The sequence below is a fragment of the Camelus dromedarius genome, chromosome 10 (genome assembly GCF_036321535.1).
Source record: "Camelus dromedarius isolate mCamDro1 chromosome 10, mCamDro1.pat, whole genome shotgun sequence".
Lineage (NCBI taxonomy): Eukaryota > Metazoa > Chordata > Mammalia > Artiodactyla > Camelidae > Camelus > Camelus dromedarius.
In genome coordinates, this window is record NC_087445.1 from 9,124,520 (window position 1) to 9,137,029 (window position 12,510).

Consider the following 12,510-nt stretch of genomic DNA (forward strand, 5'->3'; position numbering starts at 1 on the left):
GTTATTTGTCTTCTTATTATTGGATTGTAAGATTATATATTCTGCATACAATTCCCTTGTTAGACAGTTTATTTGAAAATTCTTTCTTTCATTCTATGAGTTACCTTTTTAGTTTCTTGATAGTTTTATAGCTTTAGCTAGTATATTTATCTCTGTTATCCACTTGGAGTTAATTTTCTTGCATTGGGTGAAGCTGCGGTCCAACTTCATTCTCTTGCATGTGGCTTTTCTGTTATCCCAGAAAGACTGTTCTTTAACAGTTTTTAAAAAGCTCACTTAGCCTAAGAAGACAGCCTAAGAGACATATCAAAATGTCTCTAGTGGATCCGAACTGAGCCCTTTACAGAGTGAGCACAGAATGACCTTACAAGCATATTTATTCTCGATCCTTTTTATTAAAAAACAGTACCCACAGCCGGAGATTAAAAGGGACAGTAAGTGCATAGGAAAGAAGCCTTTGCTAAAATATCTACTGAGTATATTACTGCCAAATAAGGCAACTTACATACATTTGTTTCAATATATCTGACTCTTAACAATAGGACTGCTTACTTTTTCAGAAATTGCAGAGGAACCTTTGAAAACAGCACATCCTTTTTTTTCCTAAAACCACCTCGATGAGCGGAATGCACATTACATAGGTATAAGCATGAAAATATAAAATAAACACGATATCCATTTGCCATCTGGTGTGTTGTAAATATATTGTTGTTTACTCTTTTCAGAAGCCCTAAATGAATTTCATAATTGCTTCATTCTCTGCAGGATGTGAAACGTCCATGGCCATTCTGGTGATGATGGCTTCTTTAACAAAACGAAAGCAAAATGAGGAGATAGGTGAAGTCATCCAGTGAACCCGCCTGTGTTTGTATATGAAGGAAGTTGTCTCTTGAAATAATACTGTTCTGAGCTTCCGTCGCGGGTTTAAGCAGTGTGACTAATGTCATCTGCTTCAAACGTGTAAGTGCATCGCTGAGACTACCCAGCAGGCTTTCCTGAAAATCAAATCAGAGACAGAGCAGAGCTTAGCAATAAAAGATGATTGGGATGTGTCCCCAGTGCAGTCTTCCACTATCTGTTAGCCTTAATTCTACCCTCCTGTCCTTTAGAATGGATATATAAGTGCATGACAAAATGCAGACCATTGTTGAGAGCCACCTGAGTGGCGCATTCTCCTTGTTTTGTGATAGCCGGTATCTAAATATATAATCTCTGTGATCACATCTACTTAGCGAGAGCTTTATATATAGCATACTGAGCTTTACCAGACACAGATGTTATTTTGGTGCTTGGAGTCAGTCACATATATTCTCAAAGAAACTTTCTGATGGTCGCTGATTTTTCTGTCCCCGACTCCATTAGGATTCTTTCCAGTCGGTAATCATTTAACAGCAGGTGCATTTTATGAAACAGGCACAGGAATCTTGAGTGAACTCATGATGAGAAGTCCTTCCATGCTGACCATCTAGACAGAACTGCTGAATAATGTGGATAGTTACGGGCACCCACCCATGCACGGATTTATTGTTTGTTCAGTGCAATTTGTGTGAGCCCATTAGGGATCTTGGAATGAAGACACTTTGTTTTGATCCAGTTTTCTCCTTTATCTCTTACTGATTTCATCATGTTTTAGTGGATTTTCTCCTCTCTCAGGATCGTTTTCTTTTAAAAATCCCCTGCTACCGCCCTTTGTTTAGGACCACATCTGGTCATGCCTTCCCTACCAAATTAATTTCCTAGTAGGCATTTGTTACTCCAGTTTTAATACTGAAAAGCAGAATGGAAAGGATCATATCTTTAGAAAATTTACATTTTAAAATAGGATAGAAGAAGGTGTTTGAAGAGGGAAGATTAAAAAAAATAAGAGAGAGGGGCAAATATTTTGCAGAGGAAAATAAATGTGTATGTAATGAGCATATGCACACACACATACAGTACACAAATCATAAAAGTCAAGCTCAATGGAGTTTTATAAACACAGCCACATCTCCAACACCTGGATCTTGAGATAATTACTGGTGTGACTTTTGAAACTGTGTTAAACTATATATGTTTATGAAGAATGTATTGTTTTGTGTCTGGCTCTTCTGAACCTTAGTGAGATTTATTAATATTACTGGATGAAGTTATAGTTCATTTTTTAAAGTTTCTGAGTAGTATTTCACTGGACAGATACACCACATTTTATTTATCTATTCTATTGGTGATGGGCATTTTTGGATTATCTGCAGTTTTTAGATATTAGTAATGTAATAGGGAAGAACACATCTGATTCCATATTAGATCTGTTCCTTTAGCTCTAACGCTGTGCTGGTTCCCGTGCTTAGTCACGGTGGTTCTGTGCCTTTTGTAAAGCAATGTTGCCTCTAGCCTGAAGTACAGGGTAGCCTGTTCTCAAGGCGCTGACCTTTAAGGGTATAACACTTTCCCACTCATATAAAGATGAAAAGTTGCAAAATAGAGAATAACATTTGTCTTGTTGGAGGTTTACAGAAACATCCCGACCTGACCCACGTGGACAGCTGTAAGAACGAAGGATTCTGACTTCAAGAGGTTTGCAACAACCAACCACACCCTCTCCCCTTTTTCGTATAAAAGGAGCCTGAATTCTGACTTGGGGAAGATGTTTCTCTGGGACATTAGTCTGCCATCTTCTCAGTCTGCCAGCTTTCTGAATAAGGTCATTATTCCTTGCTCCAACACATCATCTCCTGGTTTATTGGCCTGTCATGTGGCAAGCAGAACAAGTTTGGACTTGGTAACAGTAATAGTCTATGAATCCTTTCTTAGAAAATATATACACTCATTTCTATTGGGCATATATTTACTTGGAGTGGAATGCTTAGATCAAAAGGCACTTTTCAATTTTGAAAATATGTCTGACAATTTTCAGCAGCACATGAAAGTTCAAATTTCATTATCAAAAACAGGTGGTATTTTGTACCTTTTTGTGTTAGCCACCCTGGTGGATATGAATTGATAGCTCACCGTGTTTTGGTATCTCTTTGTGAATTAATTTTTATTTCCCTTTGATTATTTTTTCTTAGCTTCATTAACCATTTGGATTTTCACATTTATGAAGTATCTGTCGTAGTAGTTGGCATTTTTTTCTCTATTCAGCTATCAGCTACATAGCTCTAGTTAGCTCTATTTCTCTATTGAAGCATTTGCATTTTTATTGGTTGGGAAGAAGTTTTTACACATTATGAATATGAGTCCTTTGCAGGTATACAGTTGACCCTTGAACAATGAAATCTGAGTATGACTTCATATTCAGCTCCCTGAATCTGGGTTTCTGCATCCACAGACTCAACCAACAGCTGATCGTGTAGTACTGTAGTAGTATTTTGACTGAAAAAAATCTGTGTATAAGCGGACTTATACAGTTCACACTCATGTTATTGAAGGGTTACTTGTATATTGTGGTTCCACTGTGTGGCTTCTTTTATATAAAATGACAAATAAGCCATTAAAAAGTAGGCACAATATTTGAATAGACATCTCTCTAAAGATGGCTCACAAATGGCCACTCGGCACATGAAAGATTACTCAAGATCAGTAATCATTAGGGAAATGGACATCAAAGCAAACATGAGGTACCACTTTAAACCCTCTTGGACGGCTAAGAAAAAGATCTTGACCAATGTTGAGGATGCTGAGAAAATTGAGTAACCACACATATATTGCTGGTGATGTTTATAAGTGAAATCCTCTGGAAAACAATTTTACTGCTCCTCACAATATTAAGCATAGAGCTACCAAATGATTCAGCAGTTCCACTTCTAGGTATAAACCTAAGAGAACTGAAAGCATATGCCCAACAAAAATTCATGAATGTTCATAGCAACATTATTCATAATGGTCAAAAGGTGGAAACAAGTCAAATGTCTATAAACTGAATGTGGCAAAGCTGCACAGTGGAATATTATTTGGCAATAAAAAGAATAAATTTCCTGGCACATGCTAAAACATGGGTGAATCTTGAAAACATTATGCTAATTGAAAGAAGCCGGTCAATAAAGACCACATTTGTAGGGTTTCATTTATATGAAATGTCCAGAACGGGCAAGTTCAAAGAAACAGGATCTAGATTAGTGGTTGCCGGGCAGCTAGGCGTGAAAGCAACTGAAGTGACTTGTAGTGAATGTGGTTTGGGTGATGAAATGCTCTAAAATTATATAGTTGTGTGGTTTTTGTAACTCTATGAATAAACTAAAAAGCTCTGAGTTGTAAACTTTTGAAAGATAGATGTTATAATATGTGTATTATATTTTATTAAGCCTGTTTTAAAAAAATACAACTGGAAACAACCTAAACACATCAGTGGGAGAATTAATAATGATCATGATATAACTACACAGTGGACTGTTTAAACAGTGAATAAGCTTGAGTTGTGTATACTAAAAGCAATGGATTTTAAAATAAACATGTTGAGTGGGTAAAAAAAAATAAAACATATGGGAGTGATAAACACTAAATACAGGCTAGTGAATACAATTTTAGTATTTCAAGAAAGAGATTGAGGCATGGTACACAGGAATCTTCACCTGTGTTAGAAATGTTTTTAATTCTTAAAATTATTGTGGCTATAGAGGATTTCATTGCATTTCTTTTATGGCTCTTATATTAGATATTTTATAATTGAAAAATAGTGATATAAGAGGACAGAAGACTTAATGGTAAGAATTAGGATCAATTATATTCAGGGTTATATGTAAAATTATGTTCTTTTTGATTCATTAAGTAGAGCAATTTTCTTCTCATAAATAATAAAGGTTGATTAACTTTGAGAGCAAAAAATATCTGTAGCTTTGTTAACATGAACATTAAAGTTGAAGCTAGCACCTTGCCTGATACTTTGAAACGTGTCCAGTGGTCTCAGATTTTTACTGCTGGCACATCAGCCAAGAAGTCATCAGGCACAAAATGGTGCCCCCCCCCTTTTCCAGATAATTGCCGGTGAAAATTCTGTGCTTGTTCTAGCTCAGTGATTCACCACCCTAGCTGCAACTTAAAATCACCTGGGGAGGTTTTTAAAATGTGCCCTCTGTGCCTCACCTGCAGATATTCTAATTTAATTATTTCTGGGTGGAGCCTAAGCATTTGTTGCTTCTGAAAGCTCTCCAGGTTATTCTAATGTGAGACCAGGTTTAAGAGACGTTGCTCTAGACTTGGTGCTCCCTACTTACTTCCTGTGCTCTCTGACCACCTTTTCCAAATCCAATTCTTTCTCTCTCCTTGGGGGTGTTTCATTGGTATTGATGGCCTTTCTTAGATCTCCTCCAGCATGGACCTAGTTTCATTTTGGCTCCTGCCTACATGGTTTCTTGATTCCAGCGTTCCCTGCAGCTCTGGGAGAGAAATGCTTTCCTCCATCTGGTTTCCCCAAGCTAATAACCCTCATGGCTCATAGCACTATCGGAGCAGATTTACACATTTGCTGATGAATTGCCATGTTGATAAGTAAAGAAAGAAATAATAAATAAGACTTTAAAATTGGTTTTGGCATGAAATCATGACTGGTGTTTTGCTGAAAGAATATGCAAAGATTAAGGAAGACGATACTCCTTGACTACCTCACAGCCCATCAGGAGACCAGCTAACTGGACAACGTTTTTGATAACTCGCAGAAACTGAGACACATCCTCTCTTAGCTCGGTACTCACTGTACTGCTCTCCATTTGAAGTAGTCTTCGACATGGTTCTAAGCTTTCAGATGCGGTTTTCCAGTTCACTGGGTGGCCAGCCTGTGGTTTCTTACTTCCTACTATGTCAACATTCCAAAGCCCCTTTCCCCCGTTCTTTTTTCTTTAGCCTTTTATTCTAGAGATTTTATTTGCATGTAGAGTATCAACTCTCAGACCAAGTTAATGACTATTGAATCTTTGTCTCAAACCCTCCCCCTCTCCCAAATACCACACTCATGAGCTATGATAGGACGACCTCAGGGATGTCCATGTTCTAATCAGAACCTTAAGATATGTTAACTGTTAGGGCATAAGGGGCTTTGCAGGTGTGGTTAAGTTAAGGATCTTGAGATGAGGAGAGTATCCTGGGTTATTCAGTTGGGCCCATTGTCATCACAAGGGTTCTTAGTAAGAGGGACGCAGAAGGATCAGAGTGAGTGGGAGTAGTAGATGGAACAGAAGCAATAGGTAGAGTGACACAAAGCAGGGACCATGAGCCAAGGGATGCTCATGATGACTTCTAGAAGCTGAAAAAGTTACAGAAACAGATTCTCTTCTCAGAGTCTCCCAAAGGACCCAAGCATTGCCAAGACCTTGACTTCGCTCAGTGAGGATGATTTTGGATTTCCCACTTTCAGAAATACAAGGTAATAAATGTGGTATTTTAAAACAATAAGTCTGTGGTAATTTGTTACACAGCAATAGGGAACTGATACAGTTCCTAATTCTGAAAAGAACTTCCATCTGGTTGAAAATTAATAGGTCTAAAATGAAATTTCTGCCTCTAAGACCAAATGGTATATTCACTCCTTTCTTAAGAAATCAAATAGCTCCCAAGTCTTACTGATTTCTTCATCATGCCACTTTCTTTCACTACCCTAACTCATGATCCGAGTTCAGGCACTAATCAACTTGTACAGGAATTATTGCTGCAGAGGATTTTCATCTGATCCCTTTCCACCAAGCTTTTTTATTTTTACCTCAATCGTCAAGTACCTTTACATCAACCTGTTTTAGGTTCCACATTTCTCTTGTGCTCTAAAATTGTCCTTTATTATTATTATTATTATTTTTTATTGAAGTATAGCCAGTTTATAATGCATCAATTTTCAGTGTACAGCATAATGCTTCAGTCATACATATACATACATATATTCATTTTCATATTTTTCATTATAGGTTACTACAAGATATTGAATGTAGTTCCCTGTGCTATACAGAAGAAACTTGTTGTTTATCTGTTTTACATGTAGTAGTTAATACTTGTAAATCTTGAACTCCCAGTTTATCCCTTCCCACCCTCTTCTAAAATTTTCATAGCCTGCTCATCACTTAGCAAGTAAATTCCATATTCTTTAAGTATCTTTTCAAGAATCTCTTCATTTTCTAGTATATAGTCACATACTGTCCGTTCTCCAAGAAGAAGAAATATTTCTCTTCTGTTTCAAGGCATATAACACTTTTTATATCATATCTGTGTTAAATAATACCATGCATTGCTGTTTTCAGTATAATTGTTAACATACATATTAATTTTAATATTCTGAAAAGGGAAAAAGAGGATTCTGTCTTAGTCTTGGATTTTCTGAGCCTCACTTTACAGCTTGTTAAATGAAATAGTATTGAATAATATTGAGCAAAAGAATAATCTGTATCAATTACTAATTATGGCTATTTAATAAGTATTGACACAATTAATTCTCAATTTTTTTTGAGAGAAAACCAAGACAGTGGAGCTATCCAAAAGCAGGGAAAAGTTTTTAAATTATTCTTCAACAGTAAGAAATCATGCATAACTAAAGATAACTTAACATATGAAATTAAGCAGATAAATTTTCAATACGTATGGTAGTATGTTTTATTTATTAGTCTATTTAGAGATTTTATATATATTATATATAGTATATCTAGTTATCTATCTGGCACTTTGCTAAGTATTATGGAATCAGACAAAAAGAATAATTATGTACGCCAAAGGATCAGATAGTGTAGTAACAGGGATTTTTGATTTCAACACTTAAAGCCATCTAAAATAAAATGAGCTTTAATTAAAATGACCAATAGTATTTCCCCTCTGTTCTACTATGTATATATGCACACATACATAAACACATATATATTTTTCATAATGTGGCATATATGTATCATTCTCTTCAGATCTAAGTTGCACCTGATATTTTAGTGCTAAAGCTGAGATACTCTTTAAAAATGTTCAGTTTGATAGTTTGAATTCAAACTAAAGAAAGCCAAATAGGACATGAATTGCCACTAATACTCACAGAGTCACTGATTGATCTACATGTAACCACATCTTTCATACATGAATTCCTTATGTATTTCCACTACAAATTTATACAGTCCCTTCTTGAGCATTCAGAAAGGAAATTTATCCTCTCTGATAACAGTTCAGAATACCCTTAAAAATCCTGGACTTCCAGATAGTTCACTCTTAGAAGTTTGAACTCTTACCATTTAGAGTTAGAGACAATTCAAATCTATGTCAGCACTTCTGAAAAGTTAGAAGCCTATCTAGTCCAAGCATTAAAAAAGAAAGCCTGATATGTATCTTTGCATATAATCTAAGCCCCGGCATGCAGGAAGGCCTGCTTAAGGAAAATTGATTATGTCCTCTCACTAATGAGGCCTGATAGCTAGTCTTTCTGTTCTTTATCCAGCTACAAGCTGAATATTTCATCCCTTCCCCTTATAAGAGACTTTTTAAAATAGCCCTTTCTTACTTGTAGAGATGGTATTCATAGTTGTATGCAGTTGGGATTATTGGAATAGTATAATCAAAATTCCCTACTGTACATATACAGTGGAATATTACTCAGCCATAAAAAAAGAATTCAGTAATGTCATTTGTACCAACATGGATGGACCTAGAGATTATCATACCAAGTGAAGTAAATCAGACATAGGAAGACAAATATCATATGATATCACTTATATGTGGAATCTAAAAAAATAATACAAATGAACTTACAAAACAGAGATAGACTCACAGACATAGAAAAGAAGCTTATGGTTACCAACAGGGAAAGGGGGATGTAGGTAAATTAGGAGTTTGGGATTAGGAGACATAAACTACTGTATACAAAATAGATAAACAAGGCCCTACTCTTAGCACAGGGAACTATATCCAATACCTTGTAATAACCTCTAATGAAAAAGAATATGAAAAGGAATATATATATAATGTATGTATAACTGAATCAGTATGCTGTACACCAAAAACTAACACAACACTGTAAATCAGCTATATTTCAATTAAAAAAAAGATACAAGTTTATATTGTACAACACAGGGAATATAGCCAATATTTTATAACAACTATAAATGGAATATAACCTTTAGAAATTGCATATCACTGTGCTGTACACCGAAATTTTATAATATTACAAATCAACTTTCTTTCAATAAAAATTCTTTTAAAAATTTGAAAAACATTCCTGTTGTATAGCAGGATCACAGATTCTCTCATATTGTCATAAGTGTATTTTTATCTACATTATCATACTTTCTTTTTTTTTTTTTTTTTTACTTGAATTTCAGTCGATGACAATGTATCTCTATCTGGGATCTTGTGCTGGACACCATACATATATATATTCATTTTCATTTTATTTCAGCCAAACTCCTTTCCTCTGCATACTATATCCTCAGTGATCATACAGTGATAGTGAAAGGATGAGTATCCCACCAGCCAGATGAGTTCATGATCCCTGACAGTTAATAGAGACTTCAGAGCCATTTAATTGCCTTTACATCCATATCTTAAATATATAAAAAAAAGACAATTAAGAAGCATTTTAAAGAGGCAAAGTGTAATCAATCATATGTAACTGTTGAACTCAAAGCTAATGTATTTTCTTTGTTCAGAAGTTCCTGTAGTTTATTCCGTTCCAGAATTCTCCTTCGTGTTTTTCTTATTACTTGTAATAAAGAGTCTGATTCCAGTTTGGATGTGTGACTCCAGACAGCTTTCAAGGCCCACCTCTCCCAGTTCCTGGAGTGTTCCCTCCCGTGGCATCAGTGACAAGTTCAAAATGCCGAACCCCATCCAAAACCTTCCCCCCTCCCTGTGCCACTATTTTACATCGCTCAGTTTTTACTTGGGAAACAAGAAAGTCTATTTTTCTCCTTCTCTATCTTTTTTCCTATTTCTCCTTCTAAATCTTCAGTTTGTTAGTTTCTAAGAAACCAAAGTATTGCTTCCGATGTACTTGTGACTCATAAAGCTTAAGTGAAACAGCCCTTGTGAAAGCTTTGTTCAGGGTTTTCTTGAAGACTGTCGTTCCTAAAATGCAAACGGGATTGTCTGATAGGTTTAGGAGGCTAAGAGGTTGAGGAGAAGTTGGAGGAAGAGATAAATGTGAGAAAGATGGCTTTATTAAAATTAACTTTATCTTGTGGCAGAGACTTTGCTATTGAGCGGAGCTTGATTTGACTAATTCCCTCTGGAGATCAGAGTCCCTCATTCTAAAATATCAAGAAAGTTGGCTTGCTGTGACATCACGTCAGACGCTGCCTACTTATGTCTGAATGTTCATACGTGGTAAACAATAAATCTATATATGAGTATACATATATATGTATATGTATATACTGAAAAATACTATATACTTACTTTAAAAGTATGTTTGATTATTTTCAAGTATTTTATACAACAAAGTTGTAAAGTTGCCCAGTGGTTTCCATAAGACAAGGTAGCTTTATTTTTGTAAAATTTTTTTCAAGTTTTGCTTTCTTCTTTAGATCAAAGGTAGGAAAAGAGGAGAGAAAATGATTTATTTCTAAGCCATCATTTAGATGCAAGTCTGAGAAATGTTGACTTTGGAAAATAAAGGAAGAAAGGGAATTGGCCTGAAGACAGTTCAAGGAAGAATTTGGTTAAATAGCCACCTGCCATGCTTCAGAGGGTTTTTGAACCTTAGACTGGGAATATAAGGAATAATTTTTATCAGTCTTGCTTTGGGATCCTCATTAACTTTTCTCTTCACTGTACTACACAAAGGACATTGTCGTACCTATATTCTGGTTGTAGAAAAAAAATAATGTATCTTTAAGGGTTAGTAAAATGTTCAAACTCTCATTGCATGATCCAACTTCTAAGAATTGAGCTAAAGAATATAGTGAGAGAGAAAAAAGCATGTAACATGAATGTTATGTTTTTCATATGAAAATATTTTTATTCAAATTAGTTGAAATTTAGAACATTATGATACATGAAAACATAACAATAAAGAAATGAAGGCTTAAAAATTTCACATATGCTACTTAAAAACTGCATAAATATCTCCTTTTAAAGATAAAGACAGGAAGAAATATATACATAATAGAATTGTGAAGATGACAGTCTTTTAATTTTTCTGTATAATATTTGCATAATTTAAAAGAAGTTCTTACATTACTGTAGTTACATGTGAAAATTACACCACTCATCTAAATCTGGTAACTGAGGAAGCTGTCTTAGTGATTGAAAAGGTGTTCCCTGAAGGGCCCATCAGGAGGACACAATGGTGTAGGGTGTTTCTGAGGAGGATAATTTTTTCCGTTAGTCAAATATTCATGCGTGTCTGAATAGAGATGGAGTTAAGCATGTGGTATAAAGTAGGTGAGTGAGAGCGTTTCCTTTGAGAAAACTAAATTATTGCTGAGTGGCAGTTGGTTTATGTAAACTTAACCTGGGATTGCAGAATCCTAAGGAGTAACTGATGAGGTAAAGAAAGCTCCAGAACCCTGGGCAATCTTCCAACACCAACAGTCATCCAGAGTAAAGAATTATTAGAGGTTGTACATCCATGGTGTCTTAGAGATTTACAAGAGGACTGTGTTTGGCCAAATGCTTGAGCACCATGAACAAATAATCTAGAGGATCCCTGCCTTCAAAAGCCAGCTTCAGTGAAACACGTTTGAAAGGAGAAGCATCTGCAAGCTGAGGTTATTAGAGAAGCTGCCTGCTGGTGTGGAGGTGAGCTTTTGCATATCGTCTCTTGGACAGAGATTAGGCTGAATGAGACAAGCTTTCTATGAGAAGGAAGAGTGTACAGAAGACCCAAGTCACTTATTGGAGAAAGGCTGAGGTTATCATTTTCCTTCCGGGGGGATCGACTATGCCTAAGGAAACAGAACCCACAAATAATCAAATGGCTGCTCTGTCAGAGCCTCAAGTCCACCACAATTTTCATGCAGTAGCTGTGCCATGCATTGGCCGTCTACCTGAGCGATGGCTACTGCCTTTTATGTTAGTTCCTTTCTCACCAGGGATGATCTGTAAAGTGGAGGATAGAATGAGATGTCATCTAATGCTTAGGAAGGGGGAAATGCAGCCCAGCAAGCTACTACCTGAAGTGAGACTCGAATTTCCCTTCAACTTATAAAAGACTGGACTGACGCAAACACATGTACCAATAGAAATTCTCCTTAGTGGGAGCTGTTAGGATGAAAGCCAAAATTATGCATCATGGGAAATAAATTATAGATAAGTAGGTAGGTATATTTGATTTTTTTCTGCTTTTAGATCATATCAAGATTGTGAGGCTGTTTTTTTCAAAGGGAAAAATATGTCTTGAGTGAGGGGGTCACTCTACTGGGGTATGGGTTGTACTAGAGTAAGAAGAACAGGAGAAGACAGACAGTGGCCTGAGGAGTGAGTGAAGCTGTAGGAGCCAGGGGTGCTTGCTGGAAGCAGGAAAGACTGAGAGGTTAACTGTCAAGAGGCAAAAATAACTGCCAGGTGGGAGTTGAAAGTGTTGGGAGGGGGTAGAATGGAGCCCGAATAAGAGTTCCAGGGGCAATGGCTGCTCTTATGAGGGAACCC

At 36.2% G+C, this 12,510-nt stretch overlaps 1 long non-coding RNA gene across 1 annotated transcript in view; it reads left to right on the plus strand.

Moving 5' to 3' along the window:
• Positions 1-12,510, plus strand: part of LOC135322246 (uncharacterized) — a 449,868-nt gene that overhangs the window by 436,602 nt on the left and 756 nt on the right. The window lies entirely within an intron of this gene.